Source organism: Anabrus simplex, chromosome 4 (assembly GCF_040414725.1).
Source record: "Anabrus simplex isolate iqAnaSimp1 chromosome 4, ASM4041472v1, whole genome shotgun sequence".
NCBI lineage: Eukaryota > Metazoa > Arthropoda > Insecta > Orthoptera > Tettigoniidae > Anabrus > Anabrus simplex.
The window spans coordinates 262703637-262728157 of NC_090268.1; the positions used below are offsets into that span (position 1 = coordinate 262703637).

At 37.6% G+C, this 24521-nt stretch overlaps 1 protein-coding gene across 1 annotated transcript in view; it reads right to left on the reverse strand.

Moving 5' to 3' along the window:
* Positions 1-14161, reverse strand: part of LOC136872636 (knirps-related protein) — a 115591-nt gene extending 101430 nt beyond the window's left edge. Inside the window, exon 1 of the mRNA XM_067146444.2 lies at positions 14048-14161. The gene's annotated coding sequence lies outside the window, so the exon portion shown is untranslated. The remainder of the gene's footprint in view (positions 1-14047) is intronic.
* Between the last annotated feature and the right edge of the window lie 10360 nt (positions 14162-24521).

Here is a 24521-nt window from a genome sequence, read left to right on the forward strand (position 1 = left end):
GTATTTCACATTTGCTACCACGTTTAAGCCATTTGTTTAGCATTTCCATGTTTATAATTATTAGATACTGTAGCAAAATACAAAAAAATGTGATTGTGGCTTAAAATCCCATCGAGGGATCTGTCGAGAGAATACCGTTGTGTTTTGTAGAACACCACCATTTGGTTTGGTCTACTAAAAGAGCTGCATATTGCCAGCCTACAAATCTCTCAGGATACGGTAAGTACGAAACTGCAATTAAATCATACAATTTTCAATTTTATTATTATTATTGTTATTATTATTATTATTATTATTATTATTATTATTATTATTATTATTATTATTATTATTATTATTATTAGGGCTAAGGTGCTCGATTGGTCGAAGCGCTTGTCTTCTGAGCCGACGTTAGTAGGCTCAGTCCAGTGGTACTTGAATATGCTCTAATGTGTACGTAAATTTACTGATACGGAAAAGAACTCCTGCGGGACAAACTTCTAGCACATCGGCGTCTCCAAAACCATTCAAGTAGTAAGTGGACCACTGCAGTGCACAGCATACTTTTTTCTTTCCTTCCAGTTTTCATTCTCCACCATGTAGGGATGGGGCGGGCCACAAAGAGGGTTGAGCCCTCGCTCTGGCCGAGAGTTGTGAACGTTTTGCGGGTTGTGTTTGAAGAGAAAGGTGGGTAAGTTGGTGTAAAATATGACGGAAATGGAAAGGTAGGTGTGGCCGTTTTTCTCAGTTTTATTGAATTGTTCTGCGTGTCCATACGAAGTATAAGCATGAACTTACAAAATTTAATGCATACAGCATACTTCAAGCTGAAACTGGGTGAATTCCAAACGAAACAGCACCGCTCTAATGCAGTAATATTCCAAATGTGGAAATGTTCGGGCTTTGAGTTGCAAATAAATAAATAAATTGATTTCAGTTCATTCTATTTAAATTGTTTGAACTTATGAAATTATAATAAAGATGAGTTATACTCCAATATATAGAAAGGAAAGACTGTTTTAGCTATCTAAGATATCCACGATCTAGTGCAAGGACAGTGACTACCTCTCCAGAATAACTTGTGACCATTTAAACAATGGACGAGTGTAATGATATTCTCTTACAGCAAGCTGTTATTACGAAAGCTGTAACAGTGTATCAATTCTGATATTGGTACCTCATCTAACATTCCACTTTTTCTGTACAATCCAAACTACAGTACAGTTCAGTAATTGATGATGCTGAACTTCGATTCTTGCAGTTAATTTCAACTTCAAGGCATGCTGCATACTTAAATGGTAAGCACTGACTTATTATTTCTTGCACATGTTCGTTATTTATTGATGAATTATTGGTCTATAATAACGACGAGCTGGTAATTGTAACCTATGAAAGAAAATTGCAATTGCTAGTTAACCACAATTAAACGCAGTGTCTCTATTTACACTTTTGAGGAAATATTGCTTCTTGTCTTTATTATTATTATTATTATTATTATTATTATTATTATTATTATTATTATTATTATTATTATTCTCTTATTTACATGACGTGACTCAGACTATAAAGCCTGGTACTCATTTTTCGTGTAGGCTGAGTGAACCCCAGGGCCGTATGCACCTTCGGAAATGGAAATGTCGTTTCTTTAATGTTTCAAGTTCCTGACTGGGAATCTAACCCACGTCCTTCCGGGTGAACCGAGCACGCCTATACTGCCTGTTAATTCCTGGGGGCAAAGCCGGCCAGGCATAGAGCTAACCACTCTACCCCTTCAAGTGCCGAGGTTACGGATAGTGGACGACTTTACCTTCCACCCCTCCAAGGTCCTTCGTGAACTGTATGGAGATGACTTCCCAATTTTGCTTTGCTTTAAAATACACACCCACTTCATTGTTTTGCGGGGGTGACTGCAGCGGCTATAACCATCGATTTCAGAAAGGAGTTGATTCGAATCTCACGTTCACGTTTACCGTTTCAGCTTTAAATTAAAATAATTCTTCTCTCAAGGTCACCGATTGCTTCACAGTTTTTTTAGCTTACCAATCCAACTTCTCATTCCCATCACTGTCCTTTATACGTCATAGTAGGGAACGTCACTTGGGGAATGGACTTGTCGCATTTCTCGGCTATATTTCGTACTTTGAACATCATTTTGAGATTAGGAACAAGGTCTGGTTGGCGATCTCCTTTAACTGAAACTTGAGGAAACTTATCGCTACAGTCCTGATGGACCTTGCCCTACCAAGCGACCGCTGCTTAGGCCGAAGGCCTGCAGATTACGAGGCGATGCATAATCAGTGCGACGAATCTTCTCGGTCATTATTCTTGGCTTTCTTGACCGGAGTCACCATCTTACTGTCAACTGTGATCACGTAGGCTGAGTGGACCTCGAACCAGCCCTCAGTTCCAGGTAAAAATCCCTGACCTGGCTGGGAATCGAACCCAGGGCCTCCGGGTGAGAGGCAGGAACGCTACCTGTACACCGCGCAAAACTTAACGATACTGTCACCTAGAAATGGTACAGGAATGCTTCCGTAACTTTCCGAAAGAGAAGGATAAACTTAAATGTAATAAGCTCGAGATAAAAAATATCTGCCGAGTTTGCACTCAAGTAGTGAAAAACTTGTTACACAATTAATTATATTAATGCTTTCCTAATATTATGAAAGACGATCGCAATCTCAGTGGTTTCGATGATATAATGGATTGGGAAGTTAATGATCGTCTCTATGTTAAAACAAAAACACAGCAAGTGAATGATAATAATAATAATAATAATAATAATAATAATAATAATAATAATAATAATAATAATAATAATAATAATAATAATAATAATAATAATAATAATACAATGTTTGCGTTTTAGGCTACTGGATAATTCACGAAAGAAGAATATGATTATGTACTTCTCAGAATTAATACAGACATAAAACTTGTATTCAACACACGCAATGGAGGAGAGGGTAACATTCATTCTGACCGTTCTTTTCGGAATGTCCATCCATGCAGTAGTGAAATGCTGATCAGGATTGATTTTTAAAACCCTTCAAGCTTTTTGCTTTTCTTTGGCAGGCATAGAGATACTACAGCTATCTCTTTTTCCATTCTGAAATAATACCTTTACAAAGCGGGGCTCAACAAGATCAGTTGGGTCCACTGATTTTCAGCCTTGCAGTTCATTACATCCTTTCCAAATTACAGAGTTTTCTTAATCTATTTTAATCAGACGACGGCACTTCAGGATATGATCCCGGCTGAGTCCTTGCAGAATTTCACAAACTTACGGTAGATTGTAAAACAGTTGGTTTTGGACATTAATTCTCTCCCCCCAACAATAATAATGCGAATTATTCTTTTGGCAGAACAGGAAAATGCCCCTAATAATTTTAAAGTGGTTTCTAGACCCAAAGTAACTCTCCTCGTATCAACAATTTTCTTTGATTGCATAGAAATATCTACCCATGAAAGTCTTGCTGTTCTGAAGGCACTTTCTTGGAATTTACATGCAATGAATTACCGTACTGCGTATGTTCTTCTAAAAAAAAATGTTCGCAATTCTTTTTTTTTTTCATGCTGGCTACCCCTGTGTGGTTTTTTCCTCCACTTCTCGTGGAAGCTGATTGTCAACTGAGAAATTTTCTGGACTCTATTTTAAACATTTCAATAGAGGACAAGTTTTCCCATAAGATTTGGTGGGCTTGGTAGTCTTAGAACAACTGACATCTGTTTATGTGCATTTAGTGCTTAAGCTTATGAAGCTCTCGACTCAAGTCTTAAGTTTCTTTTCACGGTGGTGAAGTTGAGGTGTGCCATTTTCCAGAAGCTCCCCATAAATGATCAATTCTGAAGATATATCTCATTTTCCTTCATCACGTCTAGATGTCCATAAAATGTTGCATGGATCCACAAAGCACTGGTTTTATCCAAGCTGTAGATCAAGGAAGATTTAGCGCAATTCAAGAGAAAGAGACTAGCTCTTGCCTTACAGTCATTCCTTTAACCAATATAGGAACTTGTATGGATAACACATTTTGCGAGATTGCTATAGCGTTGTTGCAAAATATGTCAGCAGCATATTTGCATCTGCGTTATCATTGTGGATCAACCAGGACACCATGGTCTAAGTTGCCCTAAAAGCTCGGGAATGTTTACCAGACATCTCTCATAGAATTACATAATTAAAAGAGCCTTGAAGTCCGCGGGCGGTCCAGATATTTTGGGATATATAGGGACCAGTCGATTCAATAGTAAATATTGAATATTTTGTCACACCTTGCAAACACGGGAAATCCTTAATGCGGGATGGAAGTTGCGTGATACCGCTGTAGCTACATATCTACCTAGTACCTCTAAAGTGCTAGGTCATCAGAGTGGCCAGCCGTTCTTTTAAAGCAGAATAAATATGAATCCATTGCCGATAATTACATTTTTGTCGCCTTTGCTTTTGAATCGTTTAGACCATGGTGTTCCGAAGCAAGGAACCTCGCCTTGGAAACTGAGAAATTACTACAGGACATCATAGATAATTCCCTTGCTACTGAATATCACCGGAAGCTCATCGGTATAGCTATCCAGAGATGGAATGCTGTGAGTGTCATGGGGATATTTGCTTACTCTTCTTCTTTCGAAGGGATACTTTTATAAATAATCGTATTGATAATTATTTTAGAATCATTATATTCTACATTTATTTGTATACCACGTATCGTTTGCTTCTCCCAATTCATTTCTTATACCTTGCATAGTAGTTACAGCGCATGGCTTCAAGCAGAAAACTCAAGAAACGAGACCCTAGATCAGGGGTGCAGGAACTAAATGATTAGTGCGATAATCTTAGAATTATAATTAAAAAGTAGAAAAACTGAGCATGCAGTTATAAAGTATCTTTTAATAAAAATAGAAAATAACACGTGAGTTAGGTGCTTATAACATTATAGTAAAACTTACTGACGCTATCTGAATTTCTATGAAGAAGTAATCACTTATGGACCCTTCTTAGAACAGCAGTGAAGTAGAAATAAGGATGGTTTAATTGGAATGCATCACAAAAATGGAATGTTCCTTTGAGAAAAAGAATCTGACCACTTGCTGCTATTTGCGCTTGTAGTGAGAGAATTTAGATATTGAATTATAGGCGTACATCTTTTCTGAAGATCTAACGAATGAAGACGACGCCTTTTATTTCATTAAATACAAATTTTAACGCCATAAAGACACAGATGCCCTCCTACTATCTAAACTATGTGCAATTATTTAATAATTAATAATGTTATTAGCTTTACGTCTCACTAACTACTCTTTTACGATTTTCGGAGACGCCGAGGTGCTGGAATTTAGACCCGCAGAAGTTCTTTTACGTACCAATAATTCTACAGATACGAGGCTGACGTATATGAACACCTTCTTCAAATACCACCGGACTTAGCCAGGATCGAACCTGCCAAGTTGGGTTCAGAAGGCCAGCACCTCAACCGTCTGAGCCACTCAGCCCGGCATACAATTCTTTACTCTACATTAAGTAAGTTACTGTATGGCTATAAAACTATATTAAAGAAACATGAGGAATATTGCAGAATACTTTTCAATTAGATGTTAAGTAAACGTTAATGGTTTATTTTTTATTATTATTTATTTTTATATATGTTCGTAGATTCACTTCACCTTTCGTAAATCTTTCTGTTGATATATTATTCCAAATATGGTATCTATTTACACGGGTCAAAATTTATGTAGTACCTAAATTTTGTCTTCTACATGTATTAATAGTTATGAATTTCATGTTTTTGGTCCGTATTGAACTGAGAATAATATATAAGTAATAATAATAACAACGTAAACGTTTCCACCTTTTCAATACCGTGTAATTTATAATTTTGTGAATATATTTTAGTATTGAAAAGGTGAAAACGTTTACGTTGTTATTATTATTACTTATATATTATTCTACATGTAGGATATTTCAATTGGATCTCATTTTTCACCATTCTGTTGGCAATGAAAGGAATCCTGTACACTGCAAAGAAAACCATCTCTCAATATTTTACTCAAGTTAAGATCAAAATGTTTCATGGAATTCAGTCGTCACGTTCGTCGTAGACAGAAAGACAGGTTTAAGGAATATATTTAGTAACTATTATCTTCATACGAAAATAATCTCCAAGCGATGAGAACAATTTTATGTTATTATTTAACGTACTTCTTGACTTAGCATAGTAAACACAGCAAGGACATGGTGTTAGAACTACAAGAGCTTCTATGAGAATCTATCGTAGTCTTCTCTGGAGCAGAAGGTTTCATTAAAATGTTCTCACGCCGACTTGTATTAGAATTGAAGTTGCCTGCCAATAATTGAGTTTCATGTATGTGATTGCTTGTGCATGGATACGTACTTTTTACAGTTCCTCGTACGAGGATTTGGTCTTCGTCTGTTAACAAACAGTTCGTGAGAAGTTGACAAGATTGTCATTATGAGCAGCATGATATTTGTATTTGTTAACCGAAGAAAATATAATAAAGTTAAGAAAAAGGGTGTCCATCACATGAATGGAATAAAACGGTACGAGTGAGGAGGAAGAAGAATCAAACAACAATAAAATATCGTAGTTTCAAAACCGTACAGGTTGTCTGACTTTTTAAGGGTGGAAACAAGTCTATTGTATAGTCCATGTCGTCGATGTCAGCAACTAAGATGATCTCATTTATTATTCACCCGACAAAAGTAATTTTAAAAAGCTATAGGTCACACAAGAGAGATCCGGTTTACTCTGCTATCTGAAAGAGTAAGTACAAAACGTCGAAACTGACGAATAATAATAATAATAATAATAATAATAATAACTGACTATTAAGAACACGATTGTAAATTGATATTCTTACATTTATATCAGGGAGTCTTGGAGTAATGGATAGGAATTTCTTTTTTTGAAAAGCATCATAACATGACACGGTGATGACGTATAAGGAATTCACTGAAATATTACCTAAATCAAATTACCAATATGTTACGAAAATGATCTTACGTTTCGTATAAACGAAGCATGGAAAAATACGTCTTCTAATGTAGCTAGCGAATATCGACTAAGACTTGTGGTTAAATATTTGTTTAAACGTGTTCTATTCGTGCATCGAATACACATTTTCTTTTTGCCCAATGTAGCTGGAGAGAAAGACAATGGAAAATATTCTCTATGCACCAACTTCCGTCTATTTACTTTAAATAAATTTTATAAATATAATGCTATCGTAAAAGGGTTAGTGATAGAAAATAATAGTCCTCAGAACTAATAACATAAACATTATTATTTTCCATTTTAATTGGGACAATCATGATTCACCAATGCACTGTTCTTCAAGCTAGTTTTACTAAGAAATACGCTAAGTTTCGTATTTACTCACAGAATACTCGGGAATCAGTATCCTCTAAATATCACAGAAAATTGATATGAACTTCAAGTTTCAAGGTTTGGAATTGCAGAGAACTGTATTGTTCTGTTATTCATGTGCAATAGTCACAACGGCCAGTAGCGATTGCATGTGGTAATCATTGTATTAGGGGGAATTACAAACAGACAGCCACTATTAAAGTGTAATATTACTCGACATGGCTCACTGTATACGTTATCAGTGGTTCTTAGTCAGTGTTCAAAGACAGATAGCCGGAATACAAAATCACTTTACATGAGAAGCCCTGAAAATGCAGGGATACTTCATTGAGTAATTTTATGAAGCATCGTTCTCATTTTCTAACCCATCTAGATTTTATCAATGGGAAACTATTTTACAGAATGCACCGAATGCTCATCATACAGATAACAAACACAATTAACGTATTTTCGTCATTGTTCAGTAAAAGAGTTACAATCCGGTAGATTGTTGGGGGCTTAACCGTAAAATAAGACACAATGGGTAAAACTACGGTTATAATTTGCAGTCTAGAGGGCTCACGTATACCCTTCTTAAGTAGGTTGTATTTAAATATTTGTAATTTAATATAATGAGCAATAGTTTCGTGATGAGAGATGTGCCAAATCTACTAATAAATCACTTCGAATTAAAATTAGTCTCACCGAGCTCGATAGCTGTAGTCGCTTAATTGTCGCCAGTATCCAGTATTCGGGAGATAGTGGGTTCGAACCCCACTGTCGGCAGCCCTGAGGATGGTTTTCCGTGGTTTCCCATTTTCACACCAGGCAAATACCTAATTAAGGCCACGGCCGTTTCCTTCCCACTCCTAGCTCCTTCCTGTCCCTCGGTGCGACGTAAAGCAACTTGCAAACAAAAAAAAAAAAAAAAAAAAAAAAACAAAAAAAAAGAAGAAAGTCTGGATGGAAAATGTTTTTATTTTCAGGTTCTGCTCCATTGGTTGACATCTTATACAATTAGATTAAATCGGACAGAAACGAAAGAGTTGACTACGTGCTACGTTAGAGTGGTAATGAGTTTACATACGTCAAGTGGTTGGCTCGAACACTACCGTCGGCAGACTTCAAGGTAGTTTACAGCGATTCCCTCTTTACCAGGCAAAAGCTGAGCTTGTACTTCAATTTAGGCCATGACCGCATTGTACCTCTCATTTACCACTATCGCAAGAAATCTTCAGGGGTTAGCGCGCCGTGAAAGTGATAAGAAAAGAGGAACCTGAACAAGTAAGTGAAACTGACAGATATTGCTATGAATAGTATCTTATTTTTCTACTGTTAGTGCTCAACACTTCATTAATACCAAGCGAGTAGGCCGTGCGGCAAGCTTCATATAGTTATAAGTTTGCGTTCGGGAGATGGTGGTTTCGAATCCCACCGACGGCAGCCCTGAATATATTTTACGTGGTTTCCCATTTTCACACCAATCAAGTGCTGGAGCTGTACCCTAATCAAGGCCACCACTTCCTTCCCAACCCTAGCTTAGTGCAAGGTAGTATTTATTCGGAAGCTGAACAGGAAGAGTTCGAGAAAGATAAATACAATATAACGTTTTATTTCGGTGATTAACTTAAACATTGATAGATTTTATAATAATTTCGACTCCAGCCGAGGAAAGGGTTATATTTGTCTACTACGGGTGCTAATGAAATACATTTTATTTATTTAATTTACTATACCTTTCGAAATAATCAAATAATGTTGTTCTACGTGTACGCTTTTCCTGTTTCTGATAGCCATCTGAATGCCCTATTACTTAGAAATTTGGAGACTGCAATGCTTGGGTAGCAAATGAACATAGGTGGTGGTATTGGTGGTGGAGACTGTCGTCGTTTAAAGAGGCAAAACAACGAACTTATCGTCCGGCTCCCGTGCTGGCCTTTGGTCACAGGGGTCCCGGGTTCGATTCCCAGCAGGGTCGGGAATTTTAACTATCATTGGTTAATTTCACTGGCACTGTAACTGGGTGTATGCGTCGTCTTAATCATGATTTCATCCTCATCACGACGCGCAGGTCGCCTACGGGAGTCAAATCAAAAGACATGCACCTGGCGAGCCGAACATGTCCTCGGACACTCCCGGCACTAAAAGCCATACGCCATTTCATTTCAACGAACTTATCATCCCTTCATAACATTGATATTGAAGAAATTAATCATAGGTTTAACATCAAGGTCATCTGACAAATCTGACAACCAAATGATGTATACATCCAAGAGTCTGACGTAAGACAAACAGCTTCTAAAATAATTTTAAGATTGAAAAGATTAACCAAGTAAAAAGCTTTACTATTTTCTTCAGGCTGTGCTGTTTTCGAAATGAATAATCTTTTATTAAGAAAATACATATGAAATGCATACATACCACCGAACTGCTGAGAGTTCTGAGCTTGTAACTTCATGTTGTTAATAACCCGTGAACTGTCCATTTTTATTATGAAATAAATATTATATTATACATGTTTAGAAAGAAATGAGTTATGTAAATGCTCGGCACTCTTTGTGTTCATATTAACAGAGTCACAGTTTTGATTTAATTTAATTCTATATATCGCAAAATGTTTATGTAATTTAGACGCTCTAAGGAATGCTTCTGAAGTATTGATATGTTGCTATAAAATATGTGTACTATACCTTACGAAGTAATAAAATAATGCTGTTGTTTTGTCGTTCCACTTAAGTACTTTTATGGTTTCTGAAGAAGTCGACGTGCCGGAAATTTATCCCTCAAGAGTTCTTTTATATACCAGTGAATCCACTGACAGGAATCTGGCGTATCTGATAATTTTCAATTGCCAGTGAAGAATTGACCCAAGTTCCAACCTACCAACTTGGGATCAAAAAACCAGCACTATGTAATCTAGGCCACTCAGCCCGACTTTTCAAGATAACACTAGGTTCGTAAAGTGATTTTTGTTTTTGAGAATAGATAGGAATTCATAATGTTGAGTACAGGAAACTTTTCCCTCTTTAAATACCGACCCCCTGAAAGCGTATGCAGCCACTCTTTAGCTCAGCGATTATGTCCACCAGTATGTTAAGAGAGATGGGATATGCCCTTCTACGTTTTACATGCGGTTAAGTCATAAGACTGTTGCAGCATATTTATAAGTACAATACGAGTGGGATAGTCGCGTAAACTTGGTTGTAAACTAACCGCAGCCTCACCTCTGTATCGGGGACGAGAGCTGAAAACCTCAGATCACAACTGGAACTGAGATACATCATTCGATGATTCAAGGTGTAATTGACTATATATTCAGTGTCTCGGAGTTTTAGTCACTCTGTTACTTCTCGGCCGGTGTCAAAAAACAATCAATTGGATCGGCTTTCACAATACTCTCACATTTTAAAATACGGAATTAACGAGGCAGAAAAGCATGGAAAGTCTTTTCATACTACATTCTCTTAAATTTTAAAGCTAAAGAACATTTTACGCATTAAAATAACTACGGGAATGAACGTAAAACTAAATGGGTAGGGTACTTGTTCCTTTCTGCGGCGTAGCTTTGTTTTCCTTATTAAAAAACATAAAAACGAAACTTGCTTTGACACTGCACTGACTTGGATTTCGGTGTTACAGACGAGTAAATGGAAAACTACGGTGCTTTTGATTTAAATCAATTATTGTGAAAGAGAAAGAAATATACGTTAATGAAAGTATTATTTTTCTCACCGGAGGATTTCAGAAAAGAAAATGTATCTAGGTTACCTTAATAAAATATTTACTGATATAATTATATTAACTGATGTAATTACTATGACATCATATAGGAAAAGCAACTAATTAAAATAAAGGTTGATGACTGGTATTAATTGACTTCCAGTTTGATTTTCATTATATTCCCTTGAAATATTGCGAAGTACATCGGAAGGGTAAGGTAACTAAACATCAATTAAATGTTTCACAGAGGGCAATATATAACATTTTTTATTTTCATTAAATAACCGCCTGCTTTATCATAATTAATTACTTTTCATTACTATTACCGAAAAAAATATGGTAGTTACTTATATTTCGAACATGTTATAGGCTACAGCAATTACTGTAAATCAAAATGAAAAATTATGACACGATTTAGAATAACATCCGGTGTTCATACTTTTTGTGAGTTAACGGATCTGTGGTACTGTTAATATTTGCTATTTTGGATTGCAGTAGATGTGAGGCTGAGTAAAGCTTCTCTCGGGGGTAAACTGTTGATTAATTCCACAGGTATTCCGCAGTTATCTTACATCTGAATGTCCAACTCCTTGACTGCATGGGCTCACAGGGCCCTGAATTTTTAATACCGACCTGGTAGAGGGATTTTAGCCACATCTGGTTAATTTCTCTAGTTCGGGGCGTGGATGTTTGTGATCAAATTAAAACACACATTTACATGCATCACACTACCAGCCACCACAGGAACATGAAATAGTAAATACATCCCTCAATATAGGGTTGGTGTCAGGAGGGGCATCCGGCCTTAAAACTCGGATTAATCCACATTTGTGGTGACATCAATGGAATACGAGAAAGTCGCAATGTACATTTATTGTACAATACTCATGTATTTAGCTACTGAATGAATGTTATACGAACGTATTGTTATTTAACCTTAGTTTTATGAAACAATCTTGATATATTATTGAACTAAGGACGACGAGAGAATCTTATTATTACAATTTAAATTCATCTATCACTTTCACTTGCGGTTTTAGCAAGATATTGTCCAACAAATATCTTAGAAAATAAATTATTTCGAAACAGAAAACGAATTTCAAATAAAGCACTGTCATGATAATAATAATAATAATAATAATAATAATAATAATAATAATAATAATAATAATAATAATAATAATAATAATAATAATAATAATAATAATAATAATAATAATAATAATAATAATAATAATAATAATAATAATAATAATAATAATAATAATAATAATAATAATAATAATAATAATAATAATAATAATAATAATAATAATAATAATAATAATAATAATAATAATAGGATTTAACAAAGTATAGGACCCATGCTTAACATATTTCATTCAGAAACTCAACTGGAAATGTTGTATTACTAGGAAAGGAAATTCACTCGACATAAAATATAATTTTTAAACTTAATATTGTGGGGATCATCAATTCTAAGCGCGGCTTTCAGATACAAAATTTCGAGCAGGAACTATGTAAAGGTCGACAAACATATCTAAATTACGTAGAGTGGAAAGTACTATTTGCGCAATGAGTGTTTCTGGAAATATGGAATTCGCAAAGTGTTCCCACTGAAAACAGCATTAATTTAAACTTCGGTAGGGTTATCATAATAGCTATTTTACGCCATAAACAGTATGGGTATTTAATTATAGTTTACTATATCAGTAACTAAAATTACCTGCCAAAACTTCATCTTGGACACTTTAATGCACGGTCGTAAGAGGTCACTGTATTTTTTTAAATGTAACTAATATCTTTCATAATATTAAAAAAATGTTGGATGTCAGACTGCCGTCAATATTGATCATTAGGAAAATAACATTAATTATTGCGGTGAGGAAGAAAACACAGAACAGTGATCAAAAATAAAACTGGTGGAGACACGTGGTGGCAGCCACGTGAGCCTGGGAGGTGGTATGTTGGTCGCGGTCTAAAGAAGATATAGCAACCGGCAATCCAGGCAGACCTGTGCGCTCTTCGTGTCTCATCTTCTTTTCTTGGAACTTAGCCTGACGTATGATTCCACATTCAATGGAAAAAGAGCTATTCAGCAACTTAGACTACTGGCATTTTTTCAAGGTGATCTGCGCTACTGGGCGCCGGAAATGAGAAGGCGGGGCCTTCTTCGTATCAATGATGGTACCTTAACCGATGTACGTAGTTACGAATAAAAAATGCCCTATGATACGGTTAATATTCGTAGGTTTCTTTAATCTGAGTATCATGATAATGTCTTAACAGTTTCTAACAAGTATTATAGGAATTCTGTAGAGTGACACTATCAATTTTGATAAGTAACATTACATTACTCATAAAAGAACGAAACGTTTAAAGAATTAATGTTAAAAGTTTCTTCAACTGCTCCTTACTTTGGTGTATGGATATTTTTATAAGGAGGTACGTGTTTTATTGTTACACTAGTAACACTGCCATCGTTAATGATAAGAAATGAAGCATACGTTTTCATTCTGAAAAGTACATTTCGATGAGAGTAAGTGATGATTTGAAAGATATTTCTACTTAACCTCCGCAGCATTAAATGAAAATACCAAGCGAGTTGTCTGTGCAATACGGGCTTACATTCGATAGGTTCTAGCCAAACCATCGCCAGCCCTGAAGATGGTTTTCCGTTTTCACATTAGGCTGTAGCTTAATTAATGTGACGGGAACTGCCTATTCTTACACATTTCTTATCCCGTCATCAGCGAAAAACTATCTGAATTAGTGCGACGTTAAACTGATAAAAATCTTTTAAAATATTAAAAATTGTGATTATAATAATGCTTAACTCTTCCTGTATTTAAGGAATATTTTTGGAAGGAATTTCCATTATATTTTTACGGTTTGCTGTTGAAGTACTTTCACACTGCTTCGTAGGGAACAGGACATTCAGATTAAATTGTTCCTAAAGCGACAGAAATCCTTGGAGGACCTACCTTCAGACTGTCTTCAAACGGGTCACGTGGATAGAGGATTTGAGTCGCCGTTTTGAAAGCTTTAGGAATCCTTAGAGTTGATAATACAGGCAGCCTTCAGCCGCTTTAGGAATCACTTCCTCAAGTCCATTACACTATATCTTCTGCGACATATCGCACTTGATACGGCACTGAATCCACTGTAATCCACACAAGTCACTTGTCACCTTCACTGAGTTTATTTGATGCTATTGTTGGAACTATCTTCTTTTGTAAGATCTTCCGACGTCAGATTGGAGAAGAAAAAATTTGGGTCCACGAGTGAGAGGCGGGCGACCTGAAGAAGTGTCACGGTACCACGCAACTGTGGAGGAGTAGAGTTTCTGTTGTTGTTGTAAGCTGTGCCGGAGAACTCCTCCCCTCCCCTCTCCTCTGCAGTCGAGGGCGGCAGGTGAAATGGGTGCGAGGGAGACGATCAGCCAGGTCAGGTGTCGCGGCACGAGAGTTCGCTACGAGAATGAGTCGAGGAAACCACCCGGGCTCCTTTGGCAAGAGGAGAGAGAGCGGGCCAACAGAGAGAGGGGGGCCCACAACTGCGGATGATTGGCGGGGAGATAGGCGGCGCAGGTAGAGACAGAGGAAGAAGAGATATGTGTGTGTATGTGTGTGTTGTGTGCTATATTGAGAAGTGGTGGGGACTTAAGGGAGGGGGATTGCCTATACGCAGTAAAATGATTGCACAAGCAAGCAGGTCTCTTCTTCTTTTCCACTTCCCCTCCTTTAACACTAGAGCCAGTTCATGTTAAGGCCGACCGGCAAAGTGGCGTGACTGAGGAGGCATTGGAATGGAATGGAATAGAGTCTTCTTCTTGCCCGGAGCTATCTACTCAAGTTGGACTCAATCGCTGGCCGCAGCTCGACCAGTGCCATACCGTTTATACGGCCTAGCAACCTTGCTTGCTTACTTGCTTACTTTCCAATACTCGCACAAACAAGTTGACGATATGATTGGCTGACATTTTATTGATGTGACTCCACAAGTTGACTAGAAGATGCTCATTTCATATTTCTGACTGTCGCCTTCGGGCTATTTCTTACAGAGAACTCCATTCCTTTCCCTTCTCTTCAGATCTGCACACATAATTAATGAATAATGATGACCATTGAAATACAAATGCCAAGTCGATATCTAAGATACTTCGAAACCTTTACAATTTGAAACGTAACGTAATAAGCATATTGGTCAAGGCTACTGAGCAAAACATGTCAACAGTTACTAGTGACTTTAACGCAAGGATAAGCGACGCACCTTTCAAACTGAAATATATATATGGGATTTGTATGTAATCTGTAAATCCAAAACGACACATTTTTCGTACGTGGGTATGAGTGACAATGGTGAGCAAAATCGTTGGAAGTGAACGCCTGTATGGAGTTATGTTTTGCACGTTATATATGGGTAGTTGGTCTAACTTATTATATCATCTGACACTGTGCTTCAAATTTTCAAATCTCATCTGATATAGGTTAAAGATCTTTAGAAAATTCAAAAGGCCAATGACCTAGATGTTAGGCCCCTTCAAATGACAAGCAAAAAAAAAGTCAAATAAGCTTCATTTACGATCTGTGTGCAGGAATTAAAATGTTCAAACGCTTATCGAGAACAGTCAACTAGAATAGTCTTGTAAAACTTTATGCCATTAATACTGAATGATTTTGAATACATTTATCATTCAAAGTTATTAAATATTAGGATTTTTTGTAGTTCTAAGGAGAATCAAGTAGAGTTGTTATAATTATTTTTGTTTCACTTAACGTGAACATCACACGTTAAGCAATAAAATTATTATTATTATTATTATTATTATTATTATTATTGGAAGTATAGCAAAAAATCGAATTGTATACAAATCATGTGCTCGGAGGGAATACGTCCCTACCAAATATCATTAAAATTGTAGGAACTGTTTAGATGTATTCAGACATACAGTTATAAATCTACGTACCATTTATTGATAAACATACTTCAAATCCACATGAAGTATTGGCCCGAAACGAAGAAGAAGACTAAAGAAAAGAATACAGAAAATTGTTTTAATCGAAGTATTGACGATTAGTCGTATAACAAGCATTTCAGGAAAACGGTCTCATTCTCATGGAATTGTTACTGTAAAGGATGCTTTCACTAAAGTTTTGTAGATGATACGAGCTTTTTCTCTGTGTGTTTGATATTTTATTATAAACAAATTGGCTTTTTTTCTTTGGTAAGAGTTATAATGATCATTAATTTTGTGTTCTTGTGTTTCTGAATATTGCCCATTTACCTGTAGTAATATGGCATCTGTGGTAGAGTTGTAACCGTATTAGAAATTACATTCAGGTAGATTCCCTGTATCTCGGTATTTAACTTACTGGAATGTGAAAAATATCGAAGAAAGTTTACAGTCGGGATAGCTGTGCTAATCCTATAGCCCGGATGAGAACCACTGAAATCTCCGTCCCTGACGCGCTCAGAACGTTTGTAAACAAACCTGTGACACAACAACCCATTAGGGATTTGGCCTGCCGAGACGACTATATCCCGTCGAGATGGCCAGCAGATTGCTACATAGTGTGACATCATTCTCATTCGTATTGGCTTTCTTGACCGGATAGCTCCTAAGTTCACCTCACGAGGCTGAGTGAACACCATTACGCCCTAGTTTTAAAATTTCTTGACTACCCATTAATCGGAGCAGGGGCCTTTGAGAAAGAGGCAGGCACGCTAACCCTGACAGTTCCAACTTTAATTTCTTAATAAACTGAATGAAGAAATAACATTCAAATAACATTTAAGTTACGAATCAACATAACGATCTAGTCGAGGTTTTAGTTTTGAATTATTAATTATAACTTGTATTACTTTGGTGTCAGCAGAATATTACCTATAGTAGTTCTATAATAGTCTATAATGGCTCCTTGTCGATTTAAATGAAACATGATGCCATACACCCAAATATAAATACGACTTATAAGAGGAAGTCGAGAAGGGCCAAGAGACAGAAGTCGTAATTGATATCCCATTATAGTAAGAGCAGTATTACCGTTAGTAGAAGTTTACATGACATCGCCATTACCTATCTTCACGATCGCTTGCTAGATGGGTTACTTTCCTCCGTTACAGCTAATGTTACCATGACTAGGTTTGATCATATCGACGGAGGATATAGTTAACAAGAATGCGCTGTTTATACACTTCATTTATCACAGGACAAGTGTGTAAAATATCTCAGATAAACATGGAGATAGGTGCATGTAATAAAATATAGGTTGTTGTTTTTTTAGCCAAAATGTTCTCGTAAATAGAATTAAAATCAAAGTGTAGTAGAATAAGCTAATCCATAGTAGAAACTTATCGACATACTTTTGTTTGACTAAAATCTGATGACCAGATTAGGATTACCAGGTTACAAAATAATGTCGATTTCTGGTGGTATTTTTCGCGCTTGCCGAACCCCTTTTGTTCGAATTAGAAGTGTATAAATTAAGACTGACAGGTTACGAAATAAAAACAGTTCACAGAAGTAGATTTTACACATATGGAAACACCTATATCCAAGTTAGAAGTAATGTGCTTCTAATGTTAAAGTGCTGGCATTATGAGACCAAGTTGGCGTGTTCGATCCCGGTTCAGTTCGGTGGAATTTGAAAATGCTCAAATACGTCCACCTCGTGTCGATATTCTTACCAGCAGTGTAATAAGTTGTGGGACAAGCTCGCTATCCCACCACTACGAGGAATAAGAAGTATAAGTCTGACAATTCTAGATTTTCCTTACAGTACTCTTCGAGGAATGTATAAGTACAATTAATTTGTGAAATACAGAAATATTTTATTTAAAACCAGGTAGGGGTACCTGAATTATTTTCAGCTTATCCCTGTTATTTTCTGTATCACTAGACCCTTCATGGCACATTCAAAGTACTTCCCCATTGTCCTTTCTGATCTCTTGTTGAGTTTCTAGGTGAAAATTTCAATTCGGAATCTACCAGATTTCGAAACGCGGCCATCCTCGTGGAAATACAGCAGGCACGTGAATGCTGAAGATGAAAAATTCTGGAAAATCGAATAGATCTTATATCCTGGGTCCCATTTCACATAAAAATAATATTTCCAAACAGGATACAATTACTGCAACTGTGTTCACATAGTACTCCATATAAGCAACCCTTTACCTACTGTCGTCCCCAAAATTCAATGCGATGTCCTGTTTTCAGAGTCGTTCTCAAGGTCATTTAATGGTAATATCTGGTAGAGAAAGATCAATTTTGTTCTTTATGATTCGCCTGCCCGCAAACCAGGCTGGTCAATGCATTAACAACGTTTATCTGGATATATTCCATCATACTATTTGAAAATGGTTAACCGCTCCTATCCAATAGCCTAGAGAAGTACGTTTGACATATCCTAATTTTCCTATAGAGCTTATTGCAATAATTTTGAGAATAAGGGAAATGATTCTGTAAACAGTGGAAGTCATCTCCGTACAGGTCAAGGTCCCTGGAGGAGTGAAATGTTTCCACTATTCGTAAACTGAGCACGAAGTGGGATAGAGTGGATATACATGCCTCCTTTGCCTCCAGGAATTAACCTGGTACTCATTTTTAGTGTACGATGAGTGAACCACGGGACTGCGTGTCTCTCCAGATTTGGCAGACTCGTTTCTAAACATTTCGACTTGCTGATCGGGAATAGAACCCACGGCCACTTATTTTGGGAGAAATAAATTGTATTTGATCATCATTGCTCTTGTAATAACAAAGTAATTCTAAGCAATTCACAATTAGAACAGAAGTCACGTGTACAGTAGTAACGAAATTATAGTGTAGCTACTCAAAAAAGAATGAGTATTGTATGTTCCTCGCATTTCATATTTTATCAGACAATTTTACTATCAAAATATAATTCACATCCCATTTAGATACAAAATCTATGGATTCCCGCAAGAATCATTATATTTTATGTTGTTTCAGAAAAAAAGTGTAACTTACCTGCGGGGAATGTATGCAAAACAATGCGTTCATTCCGTTCTTGAATGAATGAACATGATTTAATGAGGTTCACCTTAATTCCACACAACACTCGAAAATAATGGTTCTACTTTGTACGCAAATAAATCGTCGTTCCAAATGTATTATCTCACCCATATTTCTGAAATATGAAAACTAAAAGTAATAGTAGAAAGATATGTGCATATTGCACACAAAACTTATGGTTGACGTATTTTCATTTACAAGGAGGTGAATATATTCAGGGCACTTAACGCGTTACAAACGTCTTTCTGTCACTCTCAAGTAAACTGTACTGTTTGAATATGAAAGTTATACCTTATACCTTATACCTACGTAACTTCTTAATCATAAAGAGTTTGACTTAAGTCAGAGAATGTTTCTTCGTAATTACATTTAACACTATTCTGATTTACAAAGCAGAAAATCTAACTTTTCGTCTTGAGCCGTAAGCAGACCAACAAATCCAGCGGTTAGGTGATCACTGTGATCAAATTGAGCTTTAATCAGTTACTGGGTTGTACTGTAATTATTATTATTATTATTATTATTATTATTATTATTATTATTATTATTATTATTATTATGTGTATGAAGCAACAGGAAATTGAGTTGTCCAGTTTCCCATTTTAATTCTCCTTCGTAGTCGGAGACCGTAATTTGCGACCCCGGGTAAAAATGTCATTTAAGTTTCGTCCCGTGGTTCTCTAAAATTAATAATAATAATAATAATAATAATAATAATAATAATAATAATAATAATAATAATAATAATAATAATAATGTTATTGACTTTACGTCCCACTAACTACTTTTACGTTTTTCGAAGACGCCGACGTGCCGAAATTTAGTCCCGCAGGAATTATTTTACGTGCTAGTAAATCTACCGACACGAGGCTGACGTATTTGAGCACCTTCAAATACCACCGCACTGAGCCAGAATCGAACCTACCAAGTTGGGGTCAGAAGGCTAGCACCCAGCCGTCTGATCCACTCAGCTCGGCTTCTCTAAAATTAAAAAGTGTTATGTACACTAATGAATTCTATTATATAACGTATTTTTCTTCTTCTTCCTAGCTTTTAATCAACGACTTGAGGACGGCACTATATGTGGATTGAGTATTGTTTTACGGCTGTATCCAATCCTATCTGACAAGGATGTATTCACTATTGGATGTTTCTTTAGTGGTTTTATGGTGTGATGTGTCGTATATTAATGGAGTTGAGTGTGAAAACGAACACAAACACCCAATCCCCGAGCTAGATGAATTAACTAAACGCGGTTAAAATTCTCAGCTCGACTGGGATTCGAACTCGGGGTGCTCTGAACCGAAGGACACTAAACTGATCATTCAGCCAGGGATATGGACCAACAACACGCTTTACTACTTACGATTTAAGTTTCATGAGTATATTGAACAGGTAAAAACTGAGTGTGTCAAGAAAAGCAAACTGAATTGTATTATAAGCGAACAGTTTCTTTCCCATGTGCAGACTTACGAGTGACATTAACACCGACAAGTTTTGTTTATGTTAGGGGCATTATTCCTTTCTTTTTCTTGTAATTCGGTACGATAAAACATTTGTGCAACCCTTTGGAGTTGTATTTTTAAAATGAGGTCACATTTGACTTATAATGGAAGAAATGCAGTAGTGTTTGCAAACTGGAGTTTTGAATTTGTTTGTTGTTCAAACGCAAGCATTTACTTCTACAGAAACGTTTCCTTGTTTCCCCTTATCTGTTTTCCTCAAGGTAAATTCAGAAGAATTGATATTAATAAGGTTATTAAAAATACTTTGTACATCTCACATGGTACGCAACTTACCTTCTCCCTTCCCAGTCACATACTGGGTGTTCTTACCACCTGAATTACTATTGCTCTCCACATCTTCTCTCCTGAAAAGGTACCTCTTTTGGCTGGAGTATCACTATCACCAACTGAGCATAAACTCATCCAAACTCACATATTGACTATGTAGATATCATGGAAATCTAGTTTGCTTTCTTGGCGTTGTGTGGTCTGCTCAAAAGTCTCCTCTACAGTTGTAAGTTCCTGTTAGAATTACTCTGATCGAAAGTTCTTCAGGAAACTGAAAGTACCCTATTAAAAAAAACAAAAAACAAAAAACAGCCGTCTTAAATTCTATGCATAACAGATGATTTCACGAGAAACCAATTTGCTGCACCATACATTAGTCCAGGTGCGTTGACTGATGAGCAACATAAATAAAAAACTTCCTGCTTCTTCGTTTGTATGTCTACTGCTTAGTCCCGTTTCCTTGATATGGGCTCGGGGGCGAGGTGAGATGAAAATATATGGTATGTTTTTTACGATCGAATACCCTTCTTGGCGCCAATCTCAGTTGAGGTTTTAAAGAAGATGGAATGTACGATGGTGAATGAAATTGGGTAACGAGGTGGAAGAAATCGGCTGCGGCCTATGAATAGGAGCTGTCCCAGCATTTCCTTGGAAGTGATGAGAGTGGGGTTCGAACCCACTCACCAGCGGCCACTCCGCTCGGTTCCTACCTCTTCGTTTTTCTTCACTTGAAATCATTCCCTACGTTTATTTCTTTTTATCTTAACTTTAGGTTTATTTATTAAAAGTCTGGCTTCTTGGCTGACTGATCAGCGTCCTTGCCTTCAGGCCTCGAGGTCCCGGGTTTAATTCCACTTTGGGTTGTGAAATTTTGATCGAAAACGGTCAAATCCCTTGTCTGCAGGACTGAATGTTCCAAAACATTTCTGTAACTTGCACATCACACCCAACAGTACCCTCCACCATACAAACATGTTGTTTCCCTTACATGGCAGACGTCACCCACCATTATGTGAAGGTCTGCCTTAGAAAGGTTGCACCAGGCTATAAAAATCACACGAAATTATCATGTAATGAAAGAAGTGAATTCATAACACACAAGATTTGACGTAAGAGAAATGTAAACAAGGTAGTAACATTATAAACATCATCATCATCATCATCTGTTTACCCTCCAGGTTCGGCTTTTCCCTCGGACACAGCGAGGGATCCCACCTCTACCGCCTCAAGGGCAGTGTCCTGGAGCTTCAGACTCTTGGTCGGGGGATACAACTGGGGAGTATGACCAGTACCTCGCCCAGGCGGCCTCACCTGCTATGCTGAACAGGGGCCTGGTGGAGGGATGGGAAGATTGGAAGGGATAGACAAGGAAGAGGGAAGGAAGCGGCCGTGGCCTTAAGTTAGGTACCATCCCGGCATTCGCCTGGAGGAGAAGTGGGAAACCACGGAAAACCACTTCCAGGATGGCTGAGGTGGGAATCGAACCCACCTCTACTCAATTGACCTCCCGAGGCTGAGTGGACCCCGTTCCAGCTCTCGTACCACTTTTCAAATTTTCGTGGCAGAGCCGGGAATCGAACCCGGACCTCCGGGGGTGGCAGCTAATCACGCTAACCACTACACCACAGAGGCGGACACATTATAAACATTCTAATTGAAATACGAATGGTGATTCTTCCTCTAAAGGCAGTGAAACCAACCCTAGCGGAATAGCACGGCATCACAAATTGAAATGGTGTATTGCTTTTAGTGCCGGAAGTGTCCCAGAACATGTTCGGCCCGCCAGGTGCCGTAGGCGACCTGCACGTCGTGATGGGGATGGAATGATGATGGAGACGACACATACACCCAGCCCCCGTGCCGGCAAAAATAACCGATGATGGTTAAAATTCCAGATCTTGCCGGGAATCGAACCCGGGACGCCTGTGACCAAAGGCCAGCACACTAACCATTTAGCCATGGAGCCGGACACGGTACCACAATGTACTGACATTATTGTGTTCAAGAATTTCACTGTGTACAGATCAATTTTAGGTATAAGTAAGAGCGATCTTTCCTGAGAGTAAGATACTTCTTATGCAGAAGTTACCTTGCCAGTTAAGAACACCTAAGGGATGTTGTGGAGATGAAAGAGAAAGTGTTCTTCTCTGTTCCTTGAAAGGACAGTCAGTCCGCTAGTAAGTCTGAGAAGTGGCAATTAAGTGACCTGCCACCTCGTTACGAATGAGGTTTAATTTAATTTTACTTGCTACCTGTCTAATTTCTGAACTCATATTCGTAAGTTTCCTTGCTGTCGTTTAATTTATAGGTTTGAGGTAACTCTAATAACAGCGCTCTGTTCTTGTATATGTAAAAGTACTCTGATCACTTACGTTATTGTAGGGCGTATAATAGTGTTTGCAAATTTTTATGCCTTCATTTGAGATAGATGGCCAGGGATTTGAGGTATCATTGTAGTTTATAACTGTTAATTTCTTCAGTCTACAGAAACTAATTTGAATAATAAATTTATAATATACCTGAAAAAGAAAACATATGGCAACAGTATTATACTTAAAGTCCGCCTCTGTGGTGTAGTGGTTAGTGTGATTAGCTGCCACCCCCGGAGGTCCGGGTTCGATTCCCGGCTCTGCCACGAAATTTGAAAAGTGGTACGAGGGCTGGAACGGGGTCCACTCAGCCTCGGGAGGTCAACTGAGTAGAGGTGGGGTCGATTCCCACCTCAGCCATCCTGGAAGTGGTTTTCCGTGGTTTCCCACTTCCCCTCCAGGCAAATGCCGGGATGGTACCTACGACCGCTTCCTTCCCTCTTCCTTGCCTGTCCCTATTCAGCATAGCAGGCGAGGCCGCCTGGTCGGGGTACTGGTCATTCTCCTCAGTTGTATCCCTGGCCCAGTGTCTGAATCTCCAGGACACTGCCCTTGAGGCGGTAGAGGTGGGATCCCTCGCTGAGTCCTAGGGAAAAACCGACCCTGGAGGGTAAACAGATTACGAACGAACGATTATACTTAGAAAAGAAATAACTCTATTAAAATAGCATTCTATGCTTGGATGGAGAGAAAAGAGGACTTCATTAAGATAAGTTCCAGATTTCAAATTCCTAAGTATTTAAACAGAAATAAACATAAATATTATAAATATTTGAGAGCAATTTGATAGAATCTGATGATGTTCTTTCAAGAACGAAACGCCCTTCTAATTAATTTATGTATGTATGTTCAGTCCACAGCCCTGAGGCTGGTTGGATCCTCAACAGCTCTACCATCAGCTGTCATAAATGGCCTAGGCATCACTGAAGAGGTGTACTAGGGAAATGAGAAGTGAGGTAGTTTCCCCGTTGCTTTCCTCATCGAGCCAGAAGTTGCTATTACATATCAGTCTGCCAAGCCCACTGAAATGCATGCACCAACTGACCCTATGAGCAACATTTTCACACCATTCATAGCAGCGACTGGCTGCATAAGGAAAGGCATTACTAGCATCGCTCATACCTCAGTCACTTTCATATTGTCAAAGCCAAGGATAAGACAGAGACAGTTCAATGAAAGTAACACAAAATTGCTCTAGCCTATACCAGAGGATGTAGTGCACTGTAAACACTAGGTCCTGCCAGAAGAGGTATAATTA